We start from the raw sequence: 24,569 nt of genomic DNA on the forward strand, positions 1-24,569 counted from the left end.
AAAACATAATTTGCATATGAGTGGCTGTGATATGGAGGAGAATGAGTGATGTATTTGGCAGTGAAGAGAATAAGATGAAGTTAAGAAGTTGTGCTAATAACACACATGTTGTTGGAGTGCTGTCAATTTCTTTCTTTTTTTTTTTTTTTAAATTACAGTGTAGTATCTGTTTTGATGCTACATTTAGTTTATTGTGTCCTCGATTCAGTAAAGGAGAAATCCTTCTAGATTGAGGTAATTTTTATTTTTGTTTCAATTTGTGGGGAACTGACAATTTCCATATTTAAAACTAACCTTGTGCTTAACTTTGCTCTCTTGGGGAGACAAGTAAACAGTAAATAGTCACCCTTCCCCAACATATAAACAAAAAAAATTCTTGAATGACGTCACTTTTTTGTTGTTTTGTTTATTTTTTTCAATGAAAATAATCGCCATTTTGAGTGTTTCTTCTTTTTTCTCTCTCTCTTTCCTTTTTCTTTCTTTCTTTCTTTTTTTACCTGTCTATCCAGGTGCATGAGAAAAGATATATATATGAAAGGAAGTTGCTTTTTTATCGACCTTCATCTCATTATAAAACAAAACCACTTACAAAGGATTGCATTTTTAAAAGTAAGTAAAAAAAAAAAAGAAGTAATATATTTATTATTAGACGTCAAATAATTAGCAAGTGGAGAAACACTTAGTTCAAATTTATTTGAAAATCAAAATATTTCTTTCTAATTTCTAATAGATCCCCTCCCCCTCGTTTTTGTTTGGGTGATTCATTTTTACGATAAGAAATGAAAAACCACAATCATTTGCAACCTTTTTTGTTAGTAATTAATGTCTAATATCAATTGCCTAATAAAAGCTGAAGTGCGCGCGTTTTTTTTCCTTTCATTTCTTTTCTTTCTTAAAGTGCGCACTTGGTTCAATGGTTCATTTTATTTTAGATTTTCAGTAAATTTTTTGCAGGACAAATTTTTTTATAAAAATCAGCCTAGCATCTTTACGATTTTTTTTTTTTTTTTACTTTTAAAATATAAATAAAATAAACCATTACTTTGTTTGCTTAAAATGATTCAAAATAAATGAATAATCGACGAAATTTGGCCAGGGACAAAGTGTAGTATCTGTTCTGATGCCACACTTCATGTTTTCTTTTCTCAGTCAGTGAAGGAGAAATCCTTTTAGACTGAGGTATTTTTTGGTACATCACGGGAAACGTGGACCCTGCGTAAACGTTTTATTTATTTATTTATTTATTTATTATTTTATGGCTGCTCCCTGAAAGCGCATGCACAAAAGGTTTTCATTGGTTTACTTAATCACAAAAACTTTTTTGAAGGTACTATTTCAGGCAAAAAAGGCCAAAAGCATTATTTGAATATGCATAAAAAAAAAATAAATGTAACAAAAAAATAAAAAAAATATTCTGTGGGGAAATATAAAAATAAATGAAAATAGAATAAAATAAAAACAAGTATAACATAAAAACATGAATCAAATTTAATCAAAGAAATAAAAAAAAAAAATTAAAAATCAAAATAAATACACGCGCGATTACGTGAAAGAAAACCTTTTGCGCATATTTTAGGGAGCAGCAGCAGCCATTAAAAAAAAAAAAAAGGTTTACGCAGGGTCCACGTTCCCAATGAAGTAACATTTTTTTTTTTCCGCAGGTAAAAAAGAAAACACAAAAAATTTAACGGTCTGTGTATTCTTTCCAACTAAAAAAAAAAAAAACAAACAAAAAACTTTGCAATGGCAATTTTTTAATAGGTTTTCGGGGGTGCTGCAAAACGAATATAACATTTAAAAGTGGCGCAGGGAAATAGTTTTTATGATATGAAAAATTCCTTTTTAAAAAAAGTGGGGGATGATCACTTCTCTATATAAATTTAACGTAAAATAAGCACCCCCTTTCTGACCACCTAGTGATAATTTTTTTGTTGTTCTTTGGGCTACCTGAAAGCTTTTTGGTAAAGTTTTACTTTCCACCTTAACAATCACCTTCAAAATGACTTCTAGGTTTTCTGGTATGCTGAAAACGAATATCGCATTTAACTCTGCTGCAAAACAAGTAGCTTACCGGATATTAAGTAATCTAATTCCGGTAAATTTTTATTTACTTTCCACCTTAACAATCACCTTTAAAATCACGTCGAAAATTTGCGCGCTAGCGCATACAGAAATGGCCACCACTGATAACATAAGGAATTACATTGCTTTATATCCAGAAAACTACTTGTCTGCCCCAAATTTGGATGCGATGTTCGTTTTCATTTTTCAGCATATTGGAAAACCTAGAAAAGTCGTCATTTTAAAGGTGGTTATTAAGGTTAAAAGTATGTAAAACTTTACAAAAAAAAAAAAAAGCTATCAGACAGCCCCCGCCCAAATTATCATAAAATAAAATATTAGATACGTTTGAAACCGAAACATTAAACAATGCATTATTACAAAATAAACAGATATTTATTTTGTTTGAAATTTATATTGGAATTTATAAATATATTTTGCAGCTACACTTCATCTTCAGTATGTTTTTTTTTTTTTTTTGCCATGTTATTGTTTGGAGCAAGTAGAAGTCCGTTTGTGGTTTTTATGGTAGTCTTTTCAAGTGTCTTTTCAAGTGTCGGTACGTTGGTCATGCAGAATTTAATAAACAGATATACTGAAGATGAAATGTAGCTTCGAAATATATTTATAAATTTCAAACAAAATAAATATCTACTTATTTTGTAATAATGCGTTGTTTCAGCTTCAAACGTATCTAATACGTATTTTATTTTATTCAAACTCGACTAGCGCTTACCAAGGATCACAAACCCTAACGTAAAAAACAATTATCACTAGGTGGCCAGAAAGTGGGTGCTCATTTTACGTTTAATTTATACAGAAAAGTAATCCCCCATTTTTTTAAAAAGTAATTTCTTAATATCATAAAAACTATTTCCCTGCGCTACTTCTAAATGCTATATTCATTTTCAGCTGCCCCGAAAACCTAGAAAAGTCGTCACTGTAAAGGTTTTTTTAGAGTTAAGTAAAAATCGAATTTATACTAATGGTGTTTTTTACTTGAAATTTATTTGTTTAAAAATCTCATTATTCTGTAAAAGTACCTAATTTTTTTTCATTTGCATCCCAATCCAGAGTGCCCCTTTTGAGGGGAGCTGGATTTTTCTCATATTAAAAGCCGACCACGTGTTTGATTCTGATCTCGTGGGGAGACAAGTAAATATGGGTTCTTTCACTTTTTAATAAATTTGAATTTCTGTAAAAATTTCAATTTAGTGAGTTTTGTTTTCTCCTCGCATTTCAATTTTATAACTGTCCTCTCTCCATGTGGTAAAACCCAGAAAAAAATCGCTGACTTCCTCGATCACTTAAAAGTAAAAAAAAATATATATATATTGTATTAAGGAAAAATATTACTTCATATCTAATGGCTATTGTGCAAAAAAAAAAAAGTGTCATTATGCGCTAGAGTACAAACTAAACAAGTTATGCGTGCGTGGTCCCCCTCTGGTGCTGCATGTGAGATGACGTCACAAAAAATAGTGAAGAAATGATGAATGTGAGAAGTGTGAAGGGCCAACGTTGAGTTAGTAGTAAGGCAAGTGTGAAGGGGACTAGGATATATAAATACCCCAATCCCGTTACAAAAGAATAATGAAACGAATGGGGATTGAAGGAAACAAAGACTCAATTAATGGATAAGATAAACGTCGTTTATTTGCTGTTGAAAGAAATGAACATTTTAGTTATAACATGTCCGCGCGTATGGAACCCATGTTCGTTACAGGACTGGTGTTGTAGCAAGAATAGGAAATGTGTTTTCATCTCAAGTTCGGGTCACTATTGTTTGTTCGCGCGTGGGAAGAGAAATAAATGTTGTAGGAAAATTGAGAATGGTAGTCCAGTGTGTAGACAAAGAAGAGGATATTAGAGTTGTCATCAGTTAGTAGTCAGCGACGCGAAGGTGTTCTTAGTGGCCAGTAGTAGATGTAGAGAGAAAGAGTGAGAATGTATATATACAGTCATTAGCTCGTGCCCCATACATAGTAGGAAGTGGGCGTGAGGTGCGCGTGCGCGCGCGCCGAAACGGCGGCGGCTTATTAGCCCAACCTCTCTCGTTGAGAGTTGGTCCTGAAGAGGATTAGAAACAGCTTATCGCCTTGTTTTTATACTCGTTTCCAGAGTGTATTTTGCGCATGTGTATTTCCTTAGAAAGCGGAAGTGACGTCGTCCATGTGCTGTGTTCGTGTTCGCGTGTGTGAGTACATGTGTATACGTAAGTGTGTGTGTATATATACGTGAATGTGAGTGTATGTACGCGAACGTGAATAAGTGTACATGTGTGGACGTGGGCGCGTATGTTTGTGTGCGCGTATGTATATGACAGCTTGAAATATGAATGTGTGTTTTGTGTGAGACTTGAAAAAGGCTCATACAAGTGTATATGTTCAGTTTTCTTCACATTTTTGCCAAGTTTCAGAAAAATCTAATGGATGGGCAAAAGTTATGGGGTAAAAAGTGTAATTTTTTGCAATTTTGGAATAATTGTGACTCCTTTTGAGCTCCTGGAAATGCCGAATCCCAGTGAAAATGGATAAACAGTGCAGTTTCACACCTTAAGACATGTATATTTGAATTCAGCACCATGGAAAACCACTATATAGTCAAACATATCAAGTTTTTGAGTAATATGAAAAAAGAGCTTCAAAAAGAAATGTTTTTTTTTAGCCCTAAAAGTCCCAGAGGGATGTGCGAACCAGAATTTTGCCAGGGTCACCCATACTGAATTTATATTAAGAACAATGGCCTCCACATTTTGGCCAAGTTTCATGAAAATCTAATGGATGGATCAAACGCTATGGGGGCAACAAGTGTCATTTTGGGTCATTTTTAGCCATTTTGGGTCATTTTTGACCTCTTTTGAGCCAAATTTCAGGAAAATATAATGGATAGATCATGGGGGCAAAACGTGTCATTTTGGGCCATTTTGGGCATTTTTTACCTCTTTTGAGCCCCTGGGGAAGCAACGGGAATTTTTGCAAACAAAATTTTTTTACTGTGCACACCTATTTTATGAAATACAATTTGTGGCAAAATTTCAGGAAAAACTAATGGACGGTTATCTGGCAATCGTCCAGACTAATGGACGCACGGACACACGGATGCCACTGAAAACATAGGTCCCTCTCCAATAAATCGGGGGATCAAAAAACTTTAAAAAGTTGATTTTTCAAAGTATTCAGGTCTGTTTCACAAAAATTGAATGCGCACACGCAAATACAAACATGGCCATCAGTGAAAACAATACGGAATACATTGGATAATGAATGTCTTAATATCGTAAAAATGACTTGTGGGCGACGATTTTGAATGTGATATTCATTCAAAACAGATTCAAATACCTTTTAAAATCAATTTTTTTAAAGATAAGTCTTTAGTTGGTACTCTAGTGTACATTGACTAAATTTTTTTTTTTTTTAATTGGTTCTTGTTTACAAAAACCTGTCATGAACAATGTCTTCTTTTTTTTTTTTTTTAACTCTTGTTCACCCCAAACAAGGCATATTGCCACATGGACATAAGTAGCTACTATCTGGGATCCTGTCTCATGTAAGGAGATGAACAAGATGTCTGTTCACATTACATTTTAACTTCTGCATGTTTATTAATTTATTTATTGCAAACTAATATCCTCATCTTTTTTTTAGTTGTTGTTTTATGACGTTTCAGCCAACTATTCCTCTGGCCTTCGTCAGGTGGTAACCGCAATGGAGTAGGAACAACGAATCTCCTAACTGCATCCTCAGCAATTACTGACATCAATTAAAAGATGAGGATAATAGTCCGTAATAAATAAGTAATAAATAATAATCATCTCAATAATGAATTCCAATTAAATAATATATATACCATTTGGTACGGACCCGACCATGGAAGATCAGATAATAAATAAATGTGGATTTATAGAACCAAAAAAATCCAACCTTGATCGCCCTTCGGGACGTTGAATCTCTACGTTTCCAGGTGAGAATTATTAAATAATATATATTCTGCATGTTTGTACAGTCAAGGAAGTGAAGAGGGAATTTTGAAGTTTTAGTAGTTCAAGGAAAGAAACTAGTAAAGTAGAAAGCTTTCCGATATCTAGGGACCTCTACAGTGAAAAGGTGGGATTTTGCTGCTAGAGGAATTTATCAGAGGGTATGTATGGTATTATTTGTTATGGGGGTCGAAAATTCCACCTTTTATTATGGTCATATGTAAGTCTAATAATGCTTGGCACTTTGGAACCAGTTGTCAGTTGATAGATGATTTTTATGCAGTTCTAGGACGTTGTAGAAATTTCTTCTATAGAAGTAAAAGACTAGAGACACGAAATTCATGACCCAGAAACACTTACTTCAAATATTTTCCTTGATTCTGTCCTGTGTTTGCAGAAAATATTGTCTTTTGCATACTCCAAGCTGGTAGTCCTTCCTGACGGAGGCAGGTCAGGGAATCCAGTTTTTGTTGGATTTGCAATTAATTCGATCACAAGAAACTTGAAAAAGTTCAATAACATTCGTGATGGAAGAATATACCATGATCGATTCTTCTTTCTTACAAGGTTTCTCAACCAGGGAAAATAATTCAAGATCTCATTTAAGGGATTAACTACAGAAGTTATGAGTTCCTTAGAATAACTTTTTATTTTTGCTGCTAGAAGGGGTTTGTCAGAAGGTATGAATGTCGAGGGTGGGTACAAATGCAATGAGTTCATCAGAGAACATTTCATTAAAGCATTTGTTAAGTAGACACAGGGATGCAACATTGCAGCGATTGGACAAGAAGTGCAACTTGGTTGATAATGCAGGATCTATTAAATTGTAGCTTCAATTTTGGCCCTTCTCTAATATAGACATTTCTTCTACAGAAGTAAAAGACTCTGAAGACACAACATTTGCAAGCCAGAAACATTTAACTTGATTTAATTCTGTGTTTGCAGAAAACATTACATCTTTTGCATGGTAGTTGGCCTCTAAGGTAATCCTTCTTGACTGAGGCAGGTCAGGGAGTCAAGTTTTTGTTGGATTCATGATTAATCCTGTCGCAAGAAAGTTGAAAAACTCAAAGTTCATAACGGAAGAATATGCCGTGAGGGGTTCTTTCTTCTTAGAAGGTTCCCCAACTAGAGAAAATAATTCAAGATCTCATTCAAGGGGATTAACCACAGAAGTTACAAGTTCCTTAGAATAACTTTCTGTAGAAAAGATCTTCCCATTAGTTTTCATAGAGATATGAAGAACACATGCTTTTATATCAAAATTCAAACGGTAACTGATTTGACATGCTTTGGCGCATTACATGCGATTTAAAAGAAAAAAAAAACATTCAGAGGTAACTCCCAAAATACAACGATGATGCGAATTTCAATGCTAAGAGAGAAAAACTAGTGTTGAATGCACAATCCCAGATGTTCCAATATTCCATGCATGGGCGAATAGTAGCTTCATAGAGATACAGGGTACTCTTAAGGGTGAGTGATTTTCTAGCATGGTAGTTAGAACCCACCTTCTTTGCAGCAGCCTTTGCAATGTCTTCAATGTATTTATGGGAACTGAGTTCCCGACACAATGACACTGATGACTATAAGTTAATCAGGATTATCGCCATTTAATTTTTAAACATACAGTGTTTACCGATGTATTGGAAAATTAAAAATGGCGCCCGACTCTCTCTTTGACATGATAAGTTTGGGAAAAGGCAGTTAAAAATAAAAAACTAGACAAAATAAAGGTAATCAGGATTATCGCCCTTTAATTTGTGCAATGCCATTCTTTGCCACAAGGGGGCGATACAACCTACTTCCTGTTCATTTCATTCTCTCTCTTTCTCCATGGACTTCACCACATGCAGATGTGACAAAATTACTCTCTGGTTTCGCAACCGCAAAACTGCCATTCGAACTCTCACCAAAGACTCTTGAGGCAGACGCGCAAGTAATGTTACTTATACATGTTTGCTATGAACTGTACAACTTTATAGTATATCTATGCTGCAAATAAATGTGCTTTGGTTGTAATTATAATATCGACATATTTCGTGTACTCATTTCTTGTCTAAGAAGAGCATGCGCCTGAAGGTTGTGATGTGGAGTGGTGACAACTGTTGCTGTGACTGAGCAGACCCATGCAGGAGCGGCAGATTCTGTTGCACTTACCGCATGGATACTCTCTATCAAGCTCTGCCGATGCTGCTGCTGATGCTATCATTTTGCACCTGCCTCTCTTCTCTTCCCACTGTTCATTTCTTCTCTCCTCACTCAGCCGGACACACTTCTTGACTTTGATCTTCCAGGAGTCACAGTCCGCAGCATAGGATTCAAGGTCAAAAGGGTTAATGTTGCCCGATTTTAAGTCCCTTTTGCACACATCCTTAAATCTGAGGAGTGGTCTACTGGTTGGTCTCCTACCGGCTGAGAGCTCGCCATACAGCATGCAACTATAATCTCTTTATTCCTCTACTTAGTCATAGAGGGCGATTTCGCCCACTACAAGAAAGAGAAGTTTATCCTCTATATATTTGTCAATTTAGAACTCACCTTCTTTGCAGCAACCTTTGCAGTGTCTTCAATGTATTTGTTCATGTTGCGTGTGAATGTTAAGCCAAGGAATTTGAAGAATCATTTCTCAGGTAGCATGTTATTAGTCATGGCTATTAATGGTTGACTGTGCTGTATTGTCGGGACGGTATATATTGTGGCGCCAGAACGAATATTCTTGAAATTAAGTTTTGTGACATTTGGATTAACAACTTTGTAAAATAAAAACTTAGGTAAACTTTCCGCTAGTCATAACCCATCACCAAAAAAAATGTTGATCTCCAAGATATGATCTTCCTCAAATATGATGTGAAAGTCACCCTTTCTCATGTCAACGATATCATTAAACACTTAGATACCTTCAAGGCCTGAGCTCATGCTTGCTATATTAAGTGAAAAAAAGTTCAACTGAGCTTGCCCCCGTACTTTCCAAACTGTACAACAAATGCCTTGCTGAATCCTGCTTCCCTAATAGCTGGAAGATTGTCTCTGTGGTATCAGTGTACAAGAATTCTGGTGAAAGGACTGTCAGGGGCTTCTGTATATTACGGCGCAAGAACGAATATGTAATATTCGTTTTGTATAACATGGAGAGGTGAATATTATGTACATGTGTCTAAATTTGTATATTGTCTAGTGGTATAAAAATTATGACACAAAATTATAACAACGGACATGTAACAAAACAGACAAATAAGTTTTCTGAGGTTGTAACATTGGCCCAATCGGAGAAACCTACCTTGATCTTGTTTGACAGATCCTCTGGAAAAGCTGCAAAGAAGATTCATCCCAATAAATCGACAAATCTTGTGTCATCTTTTCAGCAACTTTTATTACTAATGTTTTCCCATTGGAAAGCTGCTACTGGTCCTAAACTAATGCATTTTGATCCCCCTCTACTGGGAAGTATCACTGTCCAACTCGATCTGCACTCTCTCACTCCCGATTCTTGACTCTTCAAAAAAAAAAAATGTCTTTTCCAAACCTCTACCTAATTCCACGTCACTCTAAAATGACCTCTACGCAAGATCATGTCAGACCCCAGAGACCAACTCACTTAAATTATTGTTTGTGTTCTAAGTGTTTTAATCACCCAACGTATCACTATGCAAGTCTGAACATACCTGTGTTATCCAACAAACTCACAAGAGATACATGTAAGTGCAAATAACTATGTAACTGTTTGGGGAACTGATTTTTCTTTTTTGGTTTCTCCAACTTTGGAAAATAATTAATTTAAAAATTTTTTGCAAATTAAAATGTGATCATAAAAATAAATGAAAACTATAAAAAGTATTTTTAAATAAAGGAGAGAACTTTTATTTCTTGAATTATTAAATTTATTCAAATATTTTTTAACTCTGATTTTTAACACTGTTTAAACCATCAATAAAATCGACAAACAAATTCACAAATTTATAACTTAAAATATTGCAGCATTAAGAATTTTTTTTTAATTCAATTTACAACATTATATAATCAATTCTTAATGCTGCAATATTTTAAGTTATAAATTTATTATATTTTTTACTAGAATATCTTGTCCTTTTCTTTTCCAGTTTTAACAACTAGTCCTTTACTTTTCCATGTTTAAGCTTAACCATATTACTTTTCATGTTCGCATTTTTCTATTGTAATAGACATATGTAAGTATGTATGGTAACCTATGATTGCATTTGTAACTTCTTCCTTTTGGACGAATAAGAAATGGCCACATCAGACACGTTTATATTCTACCTCTCTTCCTGGTTCATGTGTTCATGCTGATGAGGGTCACAACAGCTTTATTACAACCAAAATAATCCACATAATTCCATGTAAAAGTACTTACAAGTTAATCCAAACGTACTTAGGTCAGAACAAATATCAGGCTTCAGGCTATTATTTCACCGTTCAAGATAATTGAGGCTAAGTTGAAAGATATACGAGAAGCCTGACAAACAAAACTTTGTAGGGAAACAATTTATACCATGTGATTTACAGGATGGAACGATAAAGTTGTCGCCCTATAGAAAACAGCACTACAGCTTTATTTTAAAAGTTTTATTGAAAAAAATCAATTCAGGTAACTTGATTATGTAGTAGAGCTAACAGCAATTCAATGTAGCCGCCTTCAGCCTCAATCACCACCTTGATACGGGTCCAGAATTGGGAGCATGCCTTTTCCAAAAGCGCCTGTAGGAACTCTGCGAATGGTGGTGATCAGGCTGGCTTTGGTGTTGTGGGAAGTCATGTTGGTGATGTTCTCGACATATGATCAAACAAAGTAGTCGAGTGAGTTCATGTCAGGGGAGGAGGAGGGCCAGTGAGAAAAGGGTACACAGTCGTAGCACTTCTTTTGTAGACAAACCTGAGTCTCTTTGGACTTGTGAGCTGGCACAGAGTTCTGCTGCCAGACTCAGGGTCTGCCAGCGGCCACCTGATTGCACCTGGAGATCACCACACTCTTCAGCACATCCAGGTACACTTTGGTGTTGACTTTCAAGCCGACTTCGAAGACGTGAGGTTGAGGTGGCACACTTGAAACCACACCAAAGAGCATAACCGTGGCTGGGAACTTTGTTGAGCTGTGGCTTCAAGCATTTAACCGTTTGGATTTACATTTTGATGGTGCTGGCAATGGTCCTGTTGTCATAACGTGGATCAGTAAAGAGCAGGAGTTGTACAGTGGCGCATCTCCAATTTCGCTCATTGAGCATTGTGTCACTTTTAGACATGATAGAAGGCTCCTATCGCTCTTGGAATTTGTACACAACTGGCCAACTAGTAGATGTTCTGCAACAAATAAAAAGAAAGCCCGGTTTTCATCAAACGGAAATGGAATCGTGTCGTCTTTTCTAGGGTGACAATTTTATCATTCCTCCGTGTATTCATGACATAGTCAATTCAGTACATACTTTTCATAATATGGTCGATTCAGCTTTCATAGATGTCTTTATCCCCATTTGTCTATGTTTCTCACCGCCATTCACTGAAAAAAGTTTCTCTTTTCTTTTTACCACCCCAACTCTCACCTTATCATTTCATATGATTGTTAGGATAATTGCATTTGTAATACGCCCCTCGAGGGATGCACTCTTCTGTTTTACTGGATCATTGTTTTATGAAGAGTTTCTCATGAATGTTTTAGGGGACAAGCTGTTGGATGACAAATCCCCTGTCACAATGCAGTTTGAGATATTTTCTCACTAAATGTCTACAAAATGTTATTATATATCTCTCTAATAATATAAAGAAAAAAAAACAGCCTCATTTATAATATAAATATCACTTGTCTGTTTAAATATATGTATGCATGCATGTATGTATGTATGTATGTATATCTACCTATAACTTTCGACAAAGGCGACGGATTTTCACAAGATCAGTATCGTTTTGAAGCTCGACCCTTCAGAGGACAAATATCGAAAAATTGGCTAAAAACATGAATTCCTTCACTCTCAATGGAGCACTTTTCTACAGGGAGGGGTGACTTTTTTTGCCGATATTTTAGAAAGCCATCCCTCTATTCAATTGACTAGCCTTAATTTAAACCTTCGGCACTTCCAGTTTGGCGATGGGTGCAACAGCAAAGACGTCACTTTTTTTTTCACATTCTTTTCCTCCTTTGTGGTACGGATTCGAGCCTGCCTGCCTACTACCACATTTTTCTTTTTTTTCTTTCTTTTTTTTTTTTGCTCAACACACACCTCCAAACACCCAGGCAACGCCAGGCACCCAAGCTAGTTTTAATATACAGCCATCAATAGGTTGTGTGCTGCAAACTTAATTTTTTTTTTTTTTTTTAAGTCAATATTTTTGGGGATAGTCAGACCATGTTTTTTAGAAGAAAATATAATTCAATTTAATTTTTACCAGGAAATAATTGGTCGAGGGCAGCCATTTACAAAAAAAAAAAAAAAAAAAGAACCTAAATATGTATTTAGCCATACATCATAGTGTTTTCAATTAGTTTTGAGTTAAAAATAAACTTCGTAGTTTAGTGGAGGATGCCCTTTTCTCTTTCCTGCAACCTCTTTCCCACAGAAGAGAAGTTGCAAGTCTATCTCTGCTTCATCATTATTTTTATGGCAGGTGCTCGTCTGAGCTCCAATCTATGATCCCTCCTTACCAAACTTTCATGAAAAACACTCGTCTTGCCAAAACCACTATCTTTATCTGTGCCTAAGCCTAAACATAGATTTCATGAACAAAGTTTCTTTCTTAGTACTGCACGCCTGTGGAACTCTCTTCCGTTTGCCTGCTTTCTAGCTGACTACAATTTGATTGTTTTCAAGTCCAACATAAACAAGTTCTTGATGAACTGTCCCGCCAAGTAATCCAATTTACCAAATTTCCACCACTAACGATTACTACACTATAATCCCATTGACTACTGTACACCCATTAACCCTTATCCTCGAGTGGGCCTTGATAAATGGTGACTCCTATGTAAAAAAAAAAATAAATAAAATAATATTTTAGAAATAAAATACTGTGTAGTTTAAATAAAAGAAAACACACACAACAAATTGTATAAAAATACTACACTTTGATCCCAGCCTGTACATCCTAAGGTTATTGTTAGCTTTAGAGGAATTTAAAAAATGCTGATAATCTTATAACATAAAAAAAAGAAAAGTTAAAGAAAAATAGAACAGAAAAAACTGCAAATTCTATAATTAAAAACAAATTATCATCTATTTGGCAGTTGTTTGTTTTTGTTGTTTTTTTTTTTGGGTTTTTTTTTTTCATTTTTTTTTTTTTTAGCTGGGGATGATGTCAGGTTTAATAGCTCCGTTTTCTAGGTACTTAACTGTAGGAACTGCATGTGTGTTTGTATGTCCAGTTAAAAGTAAAATACTACAAAACAAACAACCACATTACTCAAGGAATCTATTATATAAAGAAGAATTGTCTGCGTGTATGGAGAACAAAGAACCGGTTGAGGAAAGAAAGATAGAGAGGTAGAAGTTTTAATAGAAATAAGTTACATTTTGGCCCCAGGAAACGTAAGGTAACTCTACTAGTTATTATATCAAACATTTTCACTGATTTATAAATAGTTAAACTATTTTTATACTTTTTAATTAGTTGAAAAAAAATCTATCAAGGAATTAAGACAGCATAGTTTCAGGACAGTTTAGTTTAATTAATATTTAACTTTCACAATTTAACTCTATCTCTATGTGGACTCAAGTTTATACAGAATACCGTTTTTAAGTTTGCATTTTTATATGTCAAGTGAGTTGTTTTCTGTTTTTCTTTTATTGTCTCTAAATCTGGAGGTAAAAAAAAATTGTTTTGTTTGAAAGATATTGTTTTCTAAAAAAAAAAATGTAGGATATTTAGTGTAGGTGTAAACACACAAAAAAATGATTAGCTGAATACCAGGTCATGTTGTGTCTTTTCAAAAAAATTTTATGTTTTGTGTGTTTTTTTTTTATTATTATTTTTTAGTCGTTTATTATTGTTCTTTGATAATTGTCCGAAATCCGAATGTGCAAACAACGTTTTTTCTGTACATTAAAACGTTGTTTGCATATTCAGTCGTGTTAAAATTCATTTTTATTAATTACTCAGCCCTGACAGAATATTAGTTAAATTACTTATTGGGTGTGACAATTTACTGTGTTAAAAGAAAGAAATGGCAAAATCACAGAAAATAAATGAATAATAATGATAATAATGATGATGATAATAATAATAATAATAATAATAATAATAAAACAATGACAAAATAATAAGTAAAAGTTTTAATTTTTAAATAATTAGAAGAATAGTTGGTATACACATTCCAAAGGATGTTTATAAAACTGAGACACTTTTGGGCGTGTTTAATAATTGCAAATGGCGCCGGACATAAACATTTTTTAAATCAACCCAAAACCTTGACTTGACTGTCAATTGAGTAAAAAAAAAAATCACCTTACACAATTGTAATTATCAGCTTGAAAATATTTTAATTCCATTAATTTAATGGCCTTAAAAATTATTGAAATTTGCTCTACTGCTGAGAATCTGTGTTATTAATTATTTATTAATTAATTATTTATTATTCATTTTTATAATTTATATAATGCATTTATTATTCTGTTTATTTATTATTCTATTTAGTATGTCTCGTTTGGCATCTCGTTAAGCATTTTCTTATTTTAACTTTTAAACCATCTTAATGAGATTGTTTATCAAAATCTTTTTTTAAAAATCAGCTTTAGTTACCTGCTTCCTTGAAGACCTTTTTAAGATTTAAAGTTTATGTAACCTTATAAAGTATTAAACTTATGCATATGTAGGAATTAATTGTACAAAGATGTTTCGCTATTTCAAGCAGATAATATTCAGGTAAGCTGTAATTATGTTTATGAATGGAAATATTTCTTAAACAATCGCTTATCTTTTTTAAAAAAATTTTCTCACTCACAATTTGAAAATCATTTTGATAATTTGAAGCTGATTGGGTATGAATTTACCATCTTCCACACGATAATACAAATCTTCTGAATCATATACTTTCAATACCAGCAATAATAACAAATGAAAATTGATTAGTCAGAAGCTATGTTAAATACTCTAGCATTTATATTTATACTGCTAATGTTTCTATATGGTTTAAACGGCCGGTTCAGTTGTCCTCATAATTAGTGAAAACGTGTTAATAGGAGTCATTTGAGTGTGTAGCCTTGTAAATATGTCTCGTCATCAATGCTGATGAAATAAGGGAATACAAAAAGTATATATAAAAGGTTTTCTATTGATTCAAACATACAAAATTCACATATGAACTTATAAGAAAGTAGGAAAATGTTTTGAGGTGAAATATTTGCATTGAAAAGTTTTCTTGTTTATAATTTAATGTTTAGAAAAAACCAGAAGAGTGTGAAATTGTTTTTAATAAATACTAGCAGTTCAGCCCGGCTTTGCTTGGGCCCTATTTACGGTTCATAACTTTATGTGCATATGTACATATATATTAAAAAGTTTCACTCATGTCCAGGTAACCTATATCTAAAATTTCAAGTGCTTAGACCCAAAATTGGCGGAGGAGTTTGATAGTCTGCAAAAGTCAATTCTTTCAACTTTGACCTCTTTGCAGCCAAATTTTCGCCCCAAAACTGCTAAAAAGCTTGCTGCATGTCTGAATACTCTTTATGTAAAATTTCAAATGTTTAGACCTAAATTTGGCTGAATAGTTTGCTAGAGATCGCAAAGGTAAAATCTTTTGAACTTTGACCCCTTGGCAGCCAAATTTTCAGCAAAAAAAAAAAAAAAAAAAATGATTAAAAAGCTTGCCCTTTCTAATGTTTAGACCAAAAATTGGCTGTGTAATTTGGTTAAGATCGCAGAGGTCAATTTTTTTTAACTTTGACCCCAATTTTGACCCCTTAACATTTATTGTTTTGGGCTCGAATCAAATTAAAAAGTTTGATCCATGTCCAAGTAACCTACATCTAAAATTTCAAGTGTTTAGACCCAAAATTGACGGAGGAGTTTGGTAGAGTTCTCAAAGGCCAAATCGTTGAACTTTTACCCCTTAACAGCCAAATTTCTGTCCGAAAACCGATTAAAAAGATTTTCCCAAATCTCAATACCCCTTATGTTAACATTTGAGACCTGACAATTATGTAGGTATCATTTGTTTCACTTAAAATTCAATTTGAGATATTTTATTGATATATTTCGTTTTATATATCACAAAAATAAGCATTAGAATTCTCAGTTTCAGCGAAGCTATATTATAGATTAATCCTAAGGGGAAGTTAATCAGAATCAAATTTGAGATTCCATTTTCCACTGATTGTTCCGTTTATCAGAGAGAGGAGGAAAATAATCAATATCCGGGTTTGTACTACTGTACACATAGATTCGAAAAAGTTGTAAAAAAACAAATATATAACAAATAAATGTTATCAAAGGCAAGATAAGTTACTTTTCTACCTAACTGGATAAGTTTTTAGTGTTTTTACTTAATGTAACATGTTTATTCAGCTTGAAAAACATACTGTGTTTACCGATGTATTGGAAAGTTAAAAACGGCGCCCGACTCTCTTTGACACGGTAAGTTTGGGAAAAGGAAGTAAAAATAAAAAAAACTAGAAAAATACTGTTAAAAACTCACCGAATATATGTCAGCCTATGTCATATATTGAGCGAGTTTTTAACAGTATTTTAAATTAGTTTTTAGACAATTTTTTTCGAATCTGTGTACAGTAATACAATCCCCAATATCCTTATGACCCTCTCATAGCAGTCTTCATTATTAATAATAACTAGCTGACAACCTGGCATTGCTTGTTTAGATAATGCACCTAAACATGATATTTTAATTTATACAGATTGCATATGTATTATTATAGAATCAATCCTCTACTGATTAGATATTACGAGGAATAATTTGCCCGGTGTGTATATATATATATATATATATATATATATATATATATATATACTCGGGTTTTTTTATATTCAAAAGTAATGGACTAATGAATTCAACGAGGTTGTTAGATAGTGCTCAATAAAAAGAGCTGATAATACTTGTTTATTGTTATATAAACATGCTCACATCCCGCTGCTACAAATAGCCACTTGTTTCAATCAAACAACAGATATCATCAGGCAGCGACTTGACTATTGACTAGCGGGATGTGAGCATGTTTATATAACAATAAACAAGTATATATATATATATATATATATATATATATATATATATATATATATACTAGACTACCCGTGACCAGTTGGGTCAGTATGTTATATTAGCTATAGAATTCATGTATGAGCGTGACACTTGTGAAGTAAAGAAAATAGTTTTTGTTTTTTTTACATAACACAGAAACATTTCTATGAAAGTATATTAAAATGAAAAAAGAATATAGATAGATTTCTCTGAGTCGTTCTGCTTATTATAGTTGTTTATTTTTGAAAAAATAAATTTACAGTTACTGAATTATAAGTGATTGACCATACTTATAGGTAAATGTGCACTGAACAGATACCATAATACTTATTATAGTTAAATTCAAATTTTGATATATCTGCTTTTTTTTTTTTTATATTATTACATCGTTCATTTTTGTATTACATTTAAGTTATTTTAAACCCCACTCTTCCCATGTTAAATAATAATTTTGAAATAACGTTAATATTTCAGTGAGCAGATCATGCGCGCATGCGCAACCGGGTATCATAAACCGGAAAGTGGGTTACATACATCGTTACAAGGTCATTTGAATTTTATAATTATATATATATATATTATGAGGAATAATTTACCCAGTGGACTAATTGGCAGAAAATTTTTAAATTAAAAAATAATAATAATAATAATGTCATTCATCAAATTCCGTCTGTGTTTGTTTACAATATCACGTCAGCTGATATTTGGCCTTGACAATGAATGCTCTGGAAAAGTTACTTTTGATTAATGTTTAGCTTGAAATATGCAAACAAAGAAATGATTTGTGGCGATTTTAAATGGTACCTTTTCTTTTATCGTAAATTGAACTTGTTAATATGAAAAAATTAAAATAAAATGGTGAGGTACACCTGGCTTGAACACGTGATCATTCGATCTGTAATCAAATGCTTTACCAGTAAGCTATATCTCCAGATTATAATAAATCTGTTTTTTTTTTAAGAAATGATTTGCTGAAATTTTATTATCTCCCTTGTCAGTGTAATGTAAAATATGCCCCTGTAAAAATTCTTCTTTTTATCTATAAGAGAGAAAAGCTATTTCTAAGATCGCATTTTTTCGATTTTCTGTACAAAACATATCTAAGAATGTTACATGATAAGGGCTGTCCCCTTTTCATGTAAGTAAAAAAATAGGGAATTAGTTAAATATAAATATGAAATAAGATAGTCAAGGATTCGAACATGTGAAGATAGACTTGGAATTGAGAATTCCAATCATAAGTTAAAATAAACACAGAATGTTATTATAAATGAAATGTCCAGTAAATTGTTGATTCTGTTAAAATATTTAATAAATACAAACTTGGCTGGAAACTATTCACATTCTTAGAAAGAATGCATAATAAAAATATGGGTTACAGAATTAGACAAGTAGGTTAAACTCCTTTGTAAAACAACAAAGAGAATGGGAAATTTCCTGGTCATCAGAAATGGTTTCAAAAATGTGCAAATCGCGCATGTTGGAAACACGTGAGTTGCGGTTACGTTTGACCAGACATAAGTGTGACGTCAGGGCAGAAATGATTTCTCAATATAGGAGGATTCAAAGAAGGAGAAGCTAGAGCAGAGAATCAGATCAGTCAGATCAGAGACACAGAGGAGATCAGACCGATTCTCCGTTAGAGTCAAGGCTCCCTCTGGAAGCAAGAGAGTTTAGAGATAACCATGTAACAACTTTGAATCCCTGAAATACAAAATCATGTCCGACCGGTTGAGGAAGAAATAAACGTATCATCATGTGTTTTTATAACTGCCGTCTTGTGTTGTGTCATTCTACCAAAACAAAGGTAAAGTGAAATTGTACTAATATGAACTTTGTGTTTATAAAAATGTACAACTGTCAAAACGTAAATGTCAAACGCACTCTCGGTCTATCTATCAAGATATTCATAAATCTCCTCTCATTGAATTACAGGCTTGGTGCTCCTCTCTTTATATGTACCCTGTCTGTCTCTCATATATACAGAACTGTCTGTCTCGTTATATATACCCTGTTTATGTCTCCAATATGCTATCTCACCAAACATGAACATCCTAAGACAATATGAACACTCACAATGAATATATATAATATTTAGCATCTCACAACATGATCACACAACATGAACCTCTAAGACACTACTAAGACGAACATAACAACAACAACAACAAATATAAGTCGTCATCTAAATAAGAACAACAAAACATGCTCTCATATTTGGTACTTCAAAAATAAGACACAGTACGTAACAAGAACACTGCTAGACATATAAATTAGCTTTGTGTGAAATTTGCAAAAGATAGGCTCAGCCGTTTCAGAACATATGAGGAATTCACACACACAAACAGTGACTTTCATGTCTGTATACAAAATCGAATCAAGCAATAAAAAAAAAAAAGAAAAAAAAGAAATATTCCGGGAGAGTCGTTGCCGTGGAACCATGGTAACATCAGATTATAGGCAGAACTATTAGTAGCTGGGAGGTGGTACAAAATAAACAAATATTGCAATAATCTAATTTATAAAAGGCACTATATCTGGCTGTCTCCATATTTTCAAAGTCTATCTCTTCTAACACTAAAAGTCGCAGTATGGCGCTAGGGGCTTCAAATGATTGGATTTTTTTATAGACCATTCTTTTATGGGTCTTTAGTCGTTGTTAAGGAGTCAAAATTAAAAAAAATATAATTATATATTTTGTACATTCATCTTAGTTTATTTTTAATCAGTTCATATACATGTCACGTTGGTACAGTGGTAACGTCACCAGCTTTGAATGCTACAGTTGCTTTCAGTTTTGATTCTAGCTGGTGGCAAATAAATATTCTTTTTTTACTTTTGAAATCATGACACTGTAATAATATATATGAAATCTAGACAAATTAAAATATCATATTTAAGTGTATTTTACAACCGCCCCCCCCACTCGTCAAGAATATTTAAGTCAAAAGAGATACCCACATGTTTGAACATTGCTTAGTAGTCTAACCATAATATTCACATTTAAAAATGTAAGCATCGTCAGCGAGCCTGATGAACTGGTGTTGCAGGCCCATTCTGGCATGTGGGCGGTAGTTTGGTGACGCCCTGGTTTATACAGATTAACAATAACCTCTCTAACAAAGCAGGTAATGATAGTGTTGTCCACGAAAAGGTAGTGGGGAAGGTGGAGATATTATCAGCTGACCCAACATAACTTTCTCAATTGTTCCTCTCCAGAATCTTGTAAACTATTTAATTGTCTCTCTTTTTTATATTCTCTCATACATTTTTTTTTGTGTTTTGTATGAGGGCGAATATTAGAGCATGTGACTGTGTTTTATATCTCTTATTATTTCTTTTGATTTAATAAAAAAAAAAAAAAATTTTTTTTTTTCACTTTTTATTTATTTATTTTTAGGGACTGTCTTAATTATTGACTGTTTTCTTTCTCTATTTTCTACTCAGCCCTCCAGAATAGCCCATCTAACCTGCTTGCTATGCATAAGAAGGACTCTACGGACTTATCAAAAATGAATTATTGCAATAACAACAACCTTTATTGAAAATATTTTCATCAGAATAATCAAATATCAATTTTGGAAAAAATCTGGAAAAATTTTATTTAGAATTGATGGAGGATTCACCCATGATGTTATTGGCGACACGGATTTTACATTTATAACCAAGTGAGTGAGATGTTTGTATTTTTTATTTGGTGAACAAAAAGACATTTTTGGCAACAGAGGTTGAAATCGTTTTTATAATTATTATTATTATTATTATTAAAAAAGAAATTCCCTCCCTCAAACTGCAATTTTCTTTTTTCTTTTTTTTAATTCCATTTTCATCCCAACCAAGGCACAGTGCCACTTTGATGTAGTGGACAATAAGTTGCAGTGATACTATGTAGGGAGTTGTGCAGCAAGATATAAACTAATGTCGATTATCATATTTAGAGTTTTGAAGTTTGTGAAAAAAATTATCACTTTGCTGTTATGACTTCATTGTAAAATGAACACTTTATGGCAATTGTAATTGAAATTTTTTTCTGAAATGCAGAATGCTGTTTCTGCTGCCTTTGCATAGAACATATGGTATTTGAATTACATTTAGTTATAAAGTAAGTCTTCATTTTACAATGAGAGTGTAAAATGAGCATTTACTTGTGAATAGGTTTCGATGTATGAAAATAAAATTCTTTTGGAAAAAAAAAAGTTATTTTTATATTTTATAAAATTTGTTTTAATCATATTCCAAACTAGAAAATTTACATTTTTAAATATTGCCAAAATATAATAACGCTCTTATTCCAGAGTCTGACACATTTGTTCCCTCATAGGATAAACTACAAAACTTATTACCAGATTTAAAATATGCAAAAGTATCCCTATAAAAAGATTGGTTCATTGATCTGTCATAGTTAAGTTTAAAATGGCACTTTTGCTTGCCTGTCATGCTTAAATTTGAAATGACACATTTTTGCTGGTTTGTTATGCATAATTTTTAAATGACACTTTTTTCCGGTCTACTATGCTTATGTTTTAAATCATGTTTTTGTTGGTCTGCCATGCTTATATTTTAAATATTATGTTGGTGCAAAAATAATGTCTTTTTTTTTTTAATCAAATATATAATCGTCAAAAAACAACATTATTTTAGCACCAACCTAATAGTATTTTCGTTGATGTGCAATTCTCAAGTTTGAAATTATATTTTTCTTGGTTTGTCATGCTTAAATTAGAAATGACATTTTCACCAACCTGTCATTCTTAAGTCAGTTTTATATGGTAAAATTTGGAATAAAACTTTTCTATATGTAAACACATCTTTATGTGAGGCTATGTCAGTTGGTCTGTAATGCTTAAGTTTTCAATAGTTTAATGTGTAGATGGAATTTTTCTTAAAACATCCATTTTTGTTATTTGTTTTTCTTTTCACCCGTTTATTTGATATAAAATAGTTGGGTTTATTACTCTCTACATGTGTTCTTCTTTGAATAAAATGGTTGCAGAATTGGCCTAATAGATACTATCGCAGACCATGGAATCGGCTATACCAATTTTAAATCCTATCTGATCTGTTGCATTTGAGCATAAGACTTTCTTATAAAATATATTTCGGATACAGTACACAGTTACGTCTCTTTTCACCCTCATCCAAATGGACTAAGTTTAAAAGAAACATTTTTGATTAACACTGATTTTAATGAAGTAAAATTAATTTTTTCATGAAGTTTTCTTTTAGCATTTTTTGAGTTTGATGTATATTCATCAAGATGAGTTTTAAATCTCAAAAATATAGGTATTTTTAAATGGATCAGTCTGGCAATATTGTGGCCTTATTTCCTGTTTATTAGGAAAAAAAATATATGCATTGATAACAGACCCAATGTTTCTACATTAAAAAGCGCCATAAAATTGAAATTATAAGAAACCAGCAGGACCTGTGGAAATTCCACAGCGGACTCTTTCACATGTAATATATTGATGTTGGCATTCTGTGGATGTTCAGCGTAAATGGAGACGCCCTGATGTTATTGTAGCTCTTTTGTTAAAACTGCAAAAGTATTTATCTAAACTAGCAGGGACGCCTGGCATAGCCCGGTTGTAAAATACACTTAAATATGATATTTTAATTCATGCAGATTTCATATATATTATTATAGTCAATTTTCTGTCAATTCTTATCTTCTATTATAAAGTTGTCATTTCAAAAATAAAAAAATATATCCATATGACTTGGGTGCATCAGCTTGAATCAAAACCAAAACTTATAAAGAAAAAAAAAATATATATATATACATACATATATATATATATATATATATATATATATATATATATATACTTAAGTTCTTTCAGCTATAATCGAAACTGAAACCAAAACTTATGAAGAATTCTTGGTGAAATTATTTATTACAAGAAACAGAAGTTCATAACAATTAAACGACAGTTACTCGGAAGAAAAAAAGATGTAAGCGTGACACACAAAATAACATGCACGCTATCGTATTAATATACAGATTGTTTTCAAAACATTCAAAAAAGATGAGAACAACAGTATTAATAACCCAAATCATAAAACTTATCAACCTTCATCTAAAAAATTCTGAAATGTAAAGTATGGTCCAAAATAACAGCCCTATTTTCTTTTTGATCTCAAATTTTTTCAAGAAGACATTTTTGGAAAAAAATTTTCACCAAATTGTATATGAATGATTGCGGGGGAGGGTTGAATCTTTCACATCTGATCAGTGCAGAAATAAACTTCATCTACATGAGTGCAATGGCTGTCTATGGCTACCCAATTCTCATTCTCCTTCTCCTAAAAGAAGTCCAATGTTGCCATTTTATCCAATGTCACACTATACAATCACTTTCTGTTGGCTAAAAGGATGATGGGTATCTTCGTGGGGCTTATCCTGGGCCCAGAAGTGTATATTCTGCTTGTTGATATATCCACTCAAGTAATGGTGAGCCTTATCATTAAAGAAAATCAAGTCCAACAAGCCAGGGTAATTTTCAATCGTTTCACTAATATATCAACAAAATGTTTCTTATTCTGCTTTATTGTGATCAGTTTGCCTCTGATAAATACGAATTTTGTAAGGAGACAGATTAAAGTCAGTTTCTTGTGAGAGATGGCATGTTGATTTTCTGGGAGATTGCTCAAGGCGCTCTGGTAAAATTTGAATATTGTCAGAAATTATTGACCACTGTGGCTTTTGGGCGTTTGTCATGCTTAATCTCCCAAAATTTGGCCACCAAATAATAAATTACCCTTCTATCAAGTACATTGTTCCTGCCAAAATATTTCCTGCGTTGCCGCTGCATTAGAAGAATTGATTTTGTGACAAAGTTCACCTCAATGAGTTTTTATTCGCAGCTGCGTAGTAAAGCATCCAATTGAATCCATGTTAATGCCAAAAGATTCTCTCAGACCTCTGTCAACACCACCTGAAAAATATGAAAAAAATTGTAAAACACAATGAAAAACAAAATAGGGTGCATTTTAGCCTACCCTGAATATTTCTATCTATTTATCTGGTCGGGCTCCTTGCCAAGGCCAATGTGACTCTCCCTCTCCAGATTTTCCTGTCTTCCATCAGCAACCTCAGATCTTCAGGATCACAGTTGGCATTATGTTCATGTGGAATTTGCTGGATATACATGGATCTAGGTCGTCCTGTGCTTGTGCGTCTGTGCTCTGGAGTCCACAGCAATACATTTCTCACCAGCTTTTGCTTGCTCCTCTGGCAGTGACCGGCAAATCGTAGACGTTGCTCTCTGATGGTAATAGATATGGTAGGTAGGTTGCCATAAAGTTGCTGCTTCGTGGGATAATCTT

The 24,569-nt window shown here is 33.0% G+C and overlaps 1 protein-coding gene and 1 long non-coding RNA gene across 2 annotated transcripts in view; one reads left to right on the forward strand and one right to left on the reverse strand.

Annotated features, from left to right (window-relative positions):
- Positions 1-343: 343 nt before the first annotated feature.
- The window catches only part of LOC145276805 (G-protein coupled receptor 143-like), a 105,703-nt gene continuing 81,477 nt past the window's right edge, over positions 344-24,569 (forward strand). The window contains exons 1-2 of the mRNA XM_080128126.1: positions 344-609; positions 20,688-20,908. The gene's annotated coding sequence lies outside the window, so the exon portion shown is untranslated. The remainder of the gene's footprint in view (positions 610-20,687; positions 20,909-24,569) is intronic.
- The window catches only part of LOC145276811 (uncharacterized), a 42,125-nt gene continuing 40,680 nt past the window's right edge, over positions 23,125-24,569 (reverse strand). Inside the window, exon 3 of the long non-coding RNA XR_013868017.1 lies at positions 23,125-24,178. This is a non-coding gene — a long non-coding RNA (uncharacterized LOC145276811). The remainder of the gene's footprint in view (positions 24,179-24,569) is intronic.

Source organism: Euprymna scolopes, chromosome 1, assembly GCF_053919585.1.
Source record: "Euprymna scolopes isolate OS-2025 chromosome 1, ASM5391958v1, whole genome shotgun sequence".
Classification (NCBI taxonomy): Eukaryota; Metazoa; Mollusca; class Cephalopoda; order Sepiida; family Sepiolidae; genus Euprymna; species Euprymna scolopes.